General features: G+C 35.4%; 1 pseudogene; it reads left to right on the plus strand.

The window, feature by feature from the left end:
• The first annotated feature begins 8,872 nt into the window (after positions 1 to 8,872).
• LOC138145283 (DNA mismatch repair protein Msh6 pseudogene) lies at positions 8,873 to 11,940 on the plus strand (annotated as a pseudogene).
• Positions 11,941 to 12,626: the final 686 nt, after the last annotated feature.

Raw genomic sequence — 12,626 nt, forward strand, 5'->3', positions numbered from 1 at the left:
AGTCAACAGCCTGCTAACAGATGCAAAAAATTTCTGAGGAAAATAACACCTTACAAAATAAACTAACTCAAATAGCAAAAGAGGCCCAAAAAGCCAATAAGGAGAAATATGCCTTAAAAAGACAAATTGGCCATATGGAAAAGGAATTTCAAAGCTTACTGAAGAGAATAATTCTATCAAAATTAGATTGTAGCAATTGGAAGCTAATGACTTTATGAGAAGTCAAAATACTTTGAAACAGATCCAAACAAATGAAAAAATAGAAGGCAATGTGAACTTTCTCATTGGAAAAGCCAATGACCTGGAAAATAGACCCAGGAGAGATCATTTCAAAATTATTGGACTACGTGAAAGCCATGATCATAAAAAGAGCCTAGTAATCATCCTTCAAGAAATTCTCAAGGAAAATTGCCCTCATATTCTAGAACCAGAGGTCAAAATAGAAATTGAAAGAATTCACTGATCGCCTTTTGAAAAAAATCCCCAAAAGAAAACTCCTAGGAATATTATAGCCAAATTCCACAGTTCCCAAGTCAAGGAGAAAATATTGCAAGCAGTCAGGAAGAAACGATTTGAGGATTGTGGAAACACAATCAGGATAATACAAGATCTAGCAGCTTATACACTAAGGGTCAAAGGGCTTGGAATATGATATTCCAGAGGTCAAAGGAGCTAGGATTAAAACCAAGAATCAACTACCCAGCAAAACTGAGTAAAATGCTTCAGGGGAAAATATGGACATTCAATGAAATAGAGGACTTTCAAGCATTCTCGATGAAAAATAAAACAGAGCTGAACAGAAAATTTGACTTTCAAATACAAGAATCAATAGAAGTATGAGAAGGTAAACAGGAAAAAGAAATCATAAGGAACTTATAAAAGTTTAACTGTTTACATTTCTACATGGAAAAAAGATAATTGTAACTCATGACACTTTTGTCTTAGCATGAGGATGGTTATCCCTATGAGGATAGGGAATATATGCATATATACATGTATACATACATATATATGTATGTATAGGAGGGTGTATGTGTAAGTACACATATATATGTGTGTGTATGTGTGTACATGTATGCATACACAGAGGGCACAAGATCAGTTGAATATGAAGGGATGATATCTAAAAAATAAAATTAAGAGGTGAGAAAGGAATATATTGGCAGAAGGAGAAAAGGGAGAGATCAAATAGGGTAAATTATCTCATATAAAAGAGGCAAGAGAAAACTGTGGGGGGGGGATGGTGTGAAAGAGGGGAAGATCAGGAAGGTGAAAGGGAATGGGTCAACCTTATTCACATTGGATTTGGTTTAAGGAGAGAATAACATGTACACTCAACTGGGTATCTTACCCTACAGGAAAGTGGGGGTGGGAGGGAATGGGATAAGAAGGGGGATGATAGGAGGGAGGGTAATTAGAAGCAAACACTTTTGAAAAGGGACAGGGTCAAAGTAGAAAATAGAATAAGTGGGGGTGGAATAGGATGGAGGGAAATATGTAATAGAGAGTATGGAGATATGATAAAACAGCTTTTGGAAAGATAAGTAGGAGAGATCCTTGATTATATGTGAGACTATATAGTCTAATAGTAAAGGAACTGATCTAAGTGATGCCTACTGTGTGACTAGAGACAAATACTCTCACCTTCTTGAAGTCTGTTTTTCTCAACTTAAAAATAGTTTGAGTAATTAAATTTAATACTCTATGTCAGGTCATTTATATTTTGTTATGGTTTTAATATCGCACAGAACTATTAACTAACAATCTATCACTAGAAAATTATTTGGGTTGTACAAACCTATTTCTAGTATACCACAGATGCCATTTTCATCCCTGTTCAAACATGCCTAACAGAGCAAGTAAAATGAAATGCAAAATTCAAATGAGGCAAGCATTCTGTCTTTCATGTGTTTATTCACTTATTTATTAATCCATTTGTTTATCCATTTTGGCTCTTTATGTTTCACTCCTCTTTTAGTTTTGTTGAAACTATTTTTAGATTGTATTTAAATATTAACAATGTAATAGCATAAGTGATAATGGACATAGTAGAGGTACAAACTACAGAATATAAGGCTAAATTCCAGAATAAAGTGTGGCTTGCAAAAAAGTGTTACAAAAGACAAAACAAGATCTTATAATAATGACATTTAAAACATGGGTGTAAAGTCAGCATGAGCAGCTCTCCTGAGGACTGCTACTGTGAATAGCTTTAAGGTTCTGATCACATAGTATAGCGAATTCTCTATTTATTCAGCAATAAACTAAAGGAAAACATTCACAGAAACCAAGGCACAACATTCACAATGACATAACATTAACAACTTATTACTTTAAGTGGCCACATATTCCTAAACAACAGATATCATTCAATAAGTCACAATCTGAATGAATCAATATAAAGTACCCATCTAAAGCCTTCTTTCATCTTGATTGAAGACTGGCTTCCAATTATCCTTAAATCAATCATCCTTAAGGAGCAATCATCCTTAAGCAGTACAAAGTACAAAGTTCGCCCACTCCTAGGTCACAGAAAATCATGATCTTGTCAGTCAGCACTAACTACCCAAGGAAAGGTCCTTTCATCTTGACTAGAGTCTAACTCCCAAACTCCATGGTTCCTCTTCCATGTTCCCAGCTCTTGCCTGAATTCACCCTATTATCATTTGGATTCACAGCTAGGCAGCTCCCAGCTCCAGGTCCAGCTCCTCGTCCAGCTCCTGGTCAGCTACATACATCAAGCTTAGCAGAGCCACAACAACATTCATACACAAAAGGCACCATCAAGAATGAAGCAATATCATTACTTAACATATGTGCACCAAGTGGTATAACATCCAAAATCCTAGAGGAGAAGTTAAGGAAATTAGAGGAAGAAATAGATAATAAAATTATACTAATGGGGGACCTCAATCTCCCCCTCTCTGAACTTGACAAATCTAACCTCAAAATAAACAAGAAAGAAGTTAAGGAGGCAAATAGAATATTAGAGAGGCTAGATATGATAGAACTCTGGAGAGAACTGAATGGGGATAAAAAAGAATATACCTACTCAGCAGTACACAGCACATACACAAAAACTGACCATGTACTAGGGCATAAAAACCTCACAAATTCAGTGCAGAAAGGCAGAAATATTAAAAGCATCATAATGCAATAAAATCATATGCAATAAAGGGTCATGGAAAGATAGATTAAAAATTAATTGGAAACTAAATAATTTAATCCCAGAGAATGAGTGGGTCAAACAATAAAACAGAGAAACAATCAGCAACTTCATACAAGAGAATTACAATTATGAGACAAGATACCAAAACTTGTGGGATACAGCAAAGGCAGTTCTTAGGGAAGTTTTATATCCCTGAGTGCATACATAAATACATTAGAGAAAATGCAGGTCAATGAATTGGGCATGCAATTGAAAAAGCTAGAAAAAGAACAAATTGAAGATCGCCTATTAAATACTAAATTAGAAATAATGAAAACCAAAGGAGAGATTAATAAAATTGAATTTAAGAAAATTATTGAACTAATAAATAAAACTAAGAGCTGATTTTGTGGGGGAAAAAACAATAAAATTGATAGACCCTTAGTCAATATGATAAAAAAATGAAAGAAGAAAACCAAATTATGTGTATCAAAAAGGAAAAGGGTGAATCTACCTCCAATGAAGAGGAAATTAAAGCAATAATTAGGAATTATTTTGCCAAAATTTATGAACATAAATTTGACAATCATAGTGAAATGGATGAATATTTACAAAAATATAAGTTGCCCAGATTAACTGAAGAGGAATTAAATTACTTAAATAACCCCATCTCACTAAATGAAATCAAACAAACCATCATCAAACTCCCTAGGAAAAAATCTCCAGGGCCAGATGGATTAACTAGCAAATTCTATCGAACTTTTAAAGAACAATTGATTCTAATACTCTACAAACTATTTGGGAAAATTAGTGGAGTCCTACCAAATTCTTTTTTATGACACAAATATGATACTAATACCTAAATCAGGAAGAGAAAAAACAGAGAAAGAAAATTATAGACCAATTTTCATCATGAATATAAATGCTAAAATTTTAAATAAAATATTAGCAAAAAACTACAGCAACTTATCACAAGAATAATACACTTTGATCAGGTAGGATTTATTCCAGGAATGCAAGGATGGTTTAATATTAGGAAAACCATCAATATAATTGATCATATCAACAATAAAACTAGAAGAAAACACATGATTATCTGAATAGATGCAGAAAAGGCTTTTGACAAAATACAACATCCATTCCTATTAAAAATACTAGAAAGTATAGGAATAAATGGAGTCTTCCTTAAAATAGTAGGTAGCATCTATTGAAATCCATCAGCAAGTATTATATGTGATGGGGACAAGCTAGAAGCATTTTCAAGAAGATCAGGGGTGTAACAAGGATGTCCACTATCACCCCTCTTATTCAGTCTGGTACTAGAAATGTTAGCAGTAGCAACTACAAAAGAAAAAAAAATCATATTAGGCAAAGAAGAGACCAACCTATTACTCTTTGAAGATGATATGATGATATACTTAGAGAATCCTAGAGAATTAAGTAAAAAAAACTACTTGATACAATAAATAAATTTGGCAAAGTTTCAGGATATAAAATAAACCCAAATAAATCCTCAGCCTTCATATATATTTCTAACAAAATCCAACAGCAAGTGTTAGAAGAAAAAATCCCATTTAAAGTTACTCTAGACATTATACACTATTTCGGAATCTACCTACCAAAACAAACCCAGGACTTACATGAGCACAAGTAGAAAACACTTTTCACACAAAAAAAGTCAGATCTAACTAATTGGAAAAACATCAATTGCTCATGGCTGCGTCAAGCTAATATATATTAAAAGTGGCAATTTTACCTAAATTAAATTATATATTTAGTGCCATACCAATCAATCTACCAAAAATTACTTTATAGAGCTAGAAAAAAATAGTAAAAAAAATTCATTTGGAAGAACAAAAGGTTCAGAATATCAAGGGAATTAATTAAAAGAAATGTTGGGGAAAGTTGTCTAGACATACCAGAATTTAATCTGTATTATAAAGCATCAGTCATCAAAACTACTTGGTACTGGCTGAGGAATAGATTATTGGATCAGTGGAAAAGACTTGGTACATGAGACTCAGCAGTCAATGACTATAGTAACTTACTATTTTATAAACTCAAAAACCCCAATTTTGGGGATAAGGACTCACTATTTGAAAAAAAACTGCTGGGAAAACTGGAATATAGAATGGCAGAAATTGGGCATAAACCATTAACTAATACCATATACCAAAATCAAGTCTAAATGAGTGCATGATCTAGGTATAAATGCTGATACTGTAAGCAATCTGGGAAAGGAAAGAATTAGTTTACCTATCATTTTTATGGAGAGGGGAAGATTTTATGACCAAACAAGTATTAGAGAGCATTATAAAATAAAAAATGGATAATATTGATTACATTAAATTTAAAAGTTTCTGTACAAACAAAGCCAATGTAACCAATATTAAGAGGGAAGTGGGAAATTGGGAAAGAATTTTTACAAGCGATGTCTCTGATAAAGGCCTCATTTCTAAAATATACAGAGATTTGAGTCAAATAAATAATATACAAATCATTCCCCAATTGATAAATGGTCAAAGGATATGAACAGGCAGTTTTCAGAGGAAGAAATTAAAGATATCTATAAGCATATGAAAAATTGCTCTAAATCACTATTGATTAGAGAAATGCAAATCAAAACAACTCTGAGCTACACACATCTCACCAGTCAGATTGGCTGACTAAAGCATGACAAAACAGGAAAATGAAAATGCTGGTAAGGATGTGGACAAATTGGAACACTAATGCATTGTTGGTGGAGGTGTTAACTGATTCATCCATTCAGGAGAGCAATCTGGACCTATGCCCAAAGGCTATAAATAATTTCATACTCTTTGACCCAGCAATACCACTTCTAGAGTTGTATCCCAAAGAGATCATAGAAGTGGGAGGAAGACCCATATGTACAAAAATATTTATAGCAGCTCTTTTTGTGGTGGCAAAGAATTGGAAATTAAGGGGATGCCCCTCAATTGGGAATGGCTAAACAAGTTGTGGTATATAAATGTAATAAAATACTATTGTGCTATAAGAAATGAGGAGCAGATGGACTTCATATTTACCTGGAGAGGCTTATACAAACTGATGCTGAGTGAGAAGAGCAGAACCAGGAGAAGTGTGTACACAATTACAGACACAATGTATGTCTGACAACCAACTTTGATAGACTGGACTCTTCTCAGCAATGCAGGGTTATAAGATAACTCCAAAACACTCATGATGGAGAGAGATGTTTACATTCAGAGAAAGAACTGGAAAGAACAGAATTTGAATGTAAATTGAAGCAAACTACCTGCTCCCTTTTTTTTCTTTTTTTAAAATTAATTTATTTGTAGTTTTCAACATTCATTTCCACAAGATTTTGAGTTATGATTTTTCTCCCCATCATTCCCCTACCCCCCACAACAAAATAGCAAGCCTGCTGAATACCCCTTCTCTCAGTCTGTTCTCTCTTATACCTTCCCCCATTGCCCCCCTAACTTTCTAGTAGGGCAAGATGGATTTCTATACCCCAGTGCCTGTATATCTTATTTCCCAGTTTCCTGTAAAAAACAATGTGCTAAAAAATCCTTTATTTTTAAAATTTTGAGTTTGAGATTTTTCTCCCTTCTTCCCTTGTCACCTCACTGGGAAAATAAGCAATTCAATATTGGTTGTACATGTGTAGTTACCCAAATCATTTCCATATATTGTGAAAGATTAACTGTATTTCCCTCCATCCTATCCTGCGCCCCACTTATTCTATTTTCTCCTCTGACCCTGTCCCTTTTCAAAAATGTTTGCTTCTAACTACCCTCTCCTCAATCTGCCCTCCCTTCTATCATGCTCCCTCTTATCCCCTACCCCTCTATTTTCCTGTAGGGTAAGATACCCAATTGAGTGTGTATGTTATTCCTTCCTTAAGGCAAATTCAATGAGAATAAGGTTGTCCCATTTCCTTTTACTTTCATGCTCTTCCCCTCCATTGTAACAATTTTCTCTTGCCTCCTGTCCTGTGGTGAGAAGCTGGGGTTGTATGGATGCCAATCGCCCTTGGGGTGGGTCAGTCTGCTGGCTGGCTGGGGCTCCTTCTCACTGGGCTGTAGTCCACTCTCTAGTCCAGCCTGGTGCAGCCCCTGAGTGCTCTGTTCTCCCCATACCCCAATCCATGTGGTCACTTTCCTGGGCTGGATTCTGCCACTCTCTGTCTCCCAGTGGATTCTGACACTCTAAAATCCATTCAAATTCACTCTTTAAAGTTTAGTGACTGGATTCATGGAGGAGCTTAGAAAAGTTACTGCTTCCATTCTGCCATCTTGGCTCCACCCTGCCAACCCCCAACCCCTCCAATTCTGCCTCTCTTTTTTTTTCTTGTTTGATTTTGTTTCCTCTTTCCCATTGTTCATTACATCCATTACAAGCCTTCGTTATAACCTGACTAATGTCTAATATGAAAGTATTTGCAGATCCTATACTTGATTGTATGCTGCCATGGGTGGGGAGGGGAGGGAAGGGAAGAAAATTTGAAACACAAGGGATTGTGAAATGGAATACTGTAAATTACAAGTAAACAAACAAATTGATAAAGACAAAAAATTTAAAAAAAGAATCCCATTCCCCAAATTCCCAATACAGTATGATTTCCATTGTGCCATGCTTCCTTAGAGAAGTAACCTTGCCTAGATGAAACTGGTAGCAGTGAAATCTTTAAATTACATTTTAGGAAAAATAATCTGGTGGGTATTTAATTGATAGATTGATGTGATGAGGTATAGGACTATTGATACAGGACACTAAGAAGAAGAATAAGTGTATGATTTTAGGAGAGGGAATGCATTTCCATGAAAAGAGCAATGGCCCAGGAACTAGAAACCCTGTGTTCCAATACCACTTCTGATGCTTACTATTTCTGTGACCTTGACTGACTCAATCCCTTTACTTGTGTGAAAAGATAAACTTTAATATTACCTTTGATTTCTATTGTATTGATTTTATAATCAATACTGTGTTGATTTTTATAATTGAGTTAGTATCTGCCTGAACTCACCTTGCTCAGGTCCAAGCTAATTTAAATTCGTAGTTGAAAAGAAAAGTTGTGACTCAGACCATTTGCCCCTGAGACATCTGTTTACCTTTCTGTAAGCCCTAACTGGCTTAAACTGGTGCCACCCCCCCCCAAAGACACACTGTCTATCCTTGCTTGTCCTTGTGCAATTAGGGTAGACTTCATCTCCCCTAAGGGGAGAACAAGTCTGGTGGTTCTAGTCTCCTAGCTAAGATTATAAGAGGAAGATGAGTCCCATAAAACAATTAACATCCCTTAATTGTCAAAGAGGGCATGATTAGCCACAGTTGAAGGCTAACCCACTTTTTCTAGTATAACAAATTGTAATGCTTCAAACCTACCCAGACCTCCCTCCATACCTGCATGTCAATAAAGAGAGTCCCCATTTCTCACTGGGTTTGCTGGCTTTCCTGAAGTTTCCAGAGTGACCTACTTTGTTAACAGTTATACACATCCCTACCAATAAAATGATCTTGCTTGGAGTCTGCATCTCAGTCAACATTTATTGCATTCACTCTAAATACTTGCTTAGGACCCAATGTCCTATTAGTCAATTAACGTTTATTAAAAGTCTACTATGTTCAAAGCACTGGGGATAAAAAGGTCAAAATAAAATTATAAAATAAGAGCATGGGAATAGATGGTCTCTGAATCCCTTCCAGCTCTAAATAATATTCTGTGATCCAGTTCCAGTCATGAGGTGAGAGAGCCTCATGGACTAGGAAGATCCTAGTAAAGGTGGTAAGGAAAGGCTAGATACAAATGATGTCATTAGTGAAGAATCAGTATTGAGTAACAATGGACTCATTCACACTTATAATTGATAACATTCTGTTTAGTAATTGTTGCCAAGAGTGTTAGCCTTTGAGGCTAAGTGCCATGCCTTCTATTTTTTTATGTTCTTCAATACAACAAGAAGACCACTTTGATTGAATAATTAAAGTATATTAAAATAAAACTTTGGCCAGGTGGCATTTTAAACTTTGTTTTAAGGTGTTTTTGCCCTCCTTATTTTTTTTTTCATTTAGTCTTTGAATGCCTACTGATGATATCTTCTTGCATCAGGTAAAGTATTGCTGAAAAACTGAGTGACATTCTGTTCTGAAGAAGACTGACTCATTTATCTTTAACTAGTATTTTAATCTTCAGTTTTCCACCTCCTTTCCATAAAGACTTTTTTTAAGTATACTTTTCAATCAATGGAAAAGAGCTGGCATGGTTTTTGGCTTACCTTTAAAACTATTCTTGGCCATAATAACAGCTCCCACACAAAGTCTATGTTTTCACATAAGACAGATGCCATATTTAAAAAAAGGGACACAATTTTTTTTATTTTCCCAACCATCCCATTCTGTTTCACAAATGTGTATAAGGCAGAAATACCGTTTGCATGCACAACCAGTCTGTTTTGACTGATGTGGCTGGTCATTACTTGCTTTCTAATAATTTAGTCAAATAACTGCCTGTCATAAAGGTCACCCTGATTGAACACAGTTTGGGTGACTATTTATTTGGAGAAGTGGGTGGTGTGATATTTGGATAGGAATCCAAAAACCAACCCTGGGTTTGCAGATGCCATAACTGTCTAGCAAGGAATAGAGTCACTGTGTCAGCTAGGAAAGAGGGTGCTTTTCTCATGGAGAGAAAGGAGAGTTTGGCCTTTTATTTCCCTTATGGTTTTCTTTACAGGACAGTTTTAATTGTATATTTTATTTCATTCCATGATAAATAGAAAGGTTGAATTCCATTTAGTCCTTAAGAAAAATTTTAGAAGTCACTGTGCTTTCACTCATAGTTACCTTGCCAGATCCCTCCAAAAAAACAAATGACCCCTGGCCTCCACTCTCTGATCCCTTCTCTTGTCTGGAAGTGCCATCTAATCACTACATGCCTTAACAGTCCTATAGGCAAGAAAGGCACAGCAAGTGCTATATCTTGGTGTTGGAATGTGTTTACTATTTTAATTCCCATTTTACAGAAGAGGAAACTATGCCTCAGATTGCTTAAATGACTTGCTCAACTCCATAGCTATATAGCTATGAAACCAGATCTCTCTCCTGCTCCATGCAGGCAATTAGAATTTCTTTTGACATTTGAAAGAAAGGTTTCAGTCCTTAAAAGTACTTATCTGCCAACCACATACAGCACTAACTCAATAAACATACTAAAGGAAACAAATAATTCCCTGAATGATTCAGTTTACACATTTAAAAACAAATCAAATTATAGAAGAATGACTGAGAAGTCAGTACAGGAACTCACCTCTAGTCTCAGGTGCAGGATTCACCATTTTAAACATTTTCACCTTTTATGTTGATGATATTATCTCCTACTCTGTACTAAGCATGTTACCTAAATCTAGCAAGGGATGTATTATATGGGATTGGAGTCCAATACAATGGTGTAATGCTAGGTAGGCACACAAGGCCCTCATAAGCCTTCCCACTCCACTAAATTCTTCCTTGAATTGACCACAGAAGGGAGCTAGTGGGATACAGCCTTTGACCTTGAAAAATCTTAAAAAAAACCTAGAATAATTACTCCCCAAACAGGATTTGACTCTGATTATGACTACACCTTGGTAGTCATATGAATACCACTTCCTAGAATATTTGGATAGTGCAAGAAGATTGACTGCACGTTCATAGTCTCCTGGGGGCTTGGCAAAAATTGCTCTAAGCTGGAAATTCCAGAAAGTTTCACTTTGCATGTTTGCCAGGAGAATATGAACTGAAATCCACTAAGAAGGGCTCTAAATAATACTGGTCAAACACATTGAGAAGAAGCTGCTGATCTAATGAATGCCAAAGAGCAGAGAAATGTACAACTGAAGCACTGTATGAAGACGTTCTTTAATTTGGATAAAAATTAAAGTAGTCAACAGAATGCTACATATTTGGTGTCCTATTATGTTTGGCTAACTATCATCAGTCATTGTTGTTCAGTAAAACTAGTGCCAGATGAAGATACTCCAAATCCAAATACTATTACTTTATTCCTAAAGATGAGAGGTTGTGAGGAAGAAGATACAGAAGATAGCAATGGGAATGCTTATTGTTTGCACGTGCTTATTGTGTAATGTACCAAATATGGGGGGGGGTGCAGATCCACCCTCATGAAACAGGTTGGTCTTTTGGTTGTAATAGCTCAGATGGACTGTTATATTCCTGCTGAAAATTATACTTATGCACCAGTTGATTGAATTAACTAGATTCAGTGCTTCAGATAGAATAAAGTCAAGTGAAAGTACAATTTTTGGTTGAAATGAACAATACTACCAGCATACTACAGCATGCAACAGAACATTTCCTGTTGCTCATGGATGAACTAAGTAGAAGCACTGCCACTTTTGATTACACAGCTATAGCAAATGGAATTGTAAAGAACTTGCCAAGACCATAAAGTGTCGTATTTTATTTTCTACATACTATTTGTTCATAGAAAATTGTCCCCAAAATTTTATTGTGTGTCTAGGACCCATGGCATGCACAGTTGAAAATGAATGTGAAGATCCAAGCCAAGAAACCATAACTTTCCATTATAAATTTATTAAAGGTGCCTGTCCTAAAAGCTATAGAATCAATGTGTCAATGCTTGCTTATCTTCCTGAAGAGATTATATTCAGAAAACTATAGGATAGCAAGAGAATTTGAGATGACCCAAATATAAAGATTATTTGGAAAGTTTGCCTGACTCTTGAAAATTCAGCTACAAATGTACAGGCTATTCAAAAGTTTTTTTTACTTTGATCAAGGAACTATAAGATTCAGCAATTTCTTTTTTTTATAATTAATTTAATTATTTTTAGTTTTCAACATTCACTTCCATAAGATTTTTACTTTTAAATTTTCTCTCCCTCTTTCTTATCTCCCTTCCCAAGACAGCATGCAATCTGATATAGGCTCTAATTATACATTCATATTAACATATTTTCACATTTGTTATGATGTAAAGAAGAATTGGGACTAATGGGAAAAACCACAATAAAGAAGAAACAAAACAAAACAATGAAAGAAAAGGAGAACAAATAGTATGTTACCATCTGCATTTAGACTCCTAAATTCTTTCTTTGGATGTGGATTGCATTTTCCATTGTGAGTCTTTTGGAGTTGTCTTAGATCCTTGCATTGCTGAGAAGAGCTAAATTTATCAAAGTCAGTCATTGCACAATGTGGCTGTTACTGTATATAATGTTCTTCTGGTTCTGCTCCCCTCACTCAGTATCAGTTCATATAAATCTTTCCAAGTTTTTCTGAAGTCTGCTTGTTCATCATTCTTATAGCACAACAGTATTCCATTATATCCATATACCACAACTTGTTCATCCATTCCCCAGTTGATGGGCATCCCCTCGATTTCTAAATGCTGGTCACCACAAAAAGAGTGCTATAAATATTTTTGTACACATGGGTACTTTTCCTGCTTTTATGATCTCTTTGGGATAAAGAA

The sequence above is a fragment of the Petaurus breviceps genome, unplaced genomic scaffold (genome assembly GCF_028583685.1).
Source record: "Petaurus breviceps papuanus isolate PSGF00001 unplaced genomic scaffold, PetGlider_PUasm1.0 90731, whole genome shotgun sequence".
Taxonomy (NCBI): domain Eukaryota; kingdom Metazoa; phylum Chordata; class Mammalia; order Diprotodontia; family Petauridae; genus Petaurus; species Petaurus breviceps.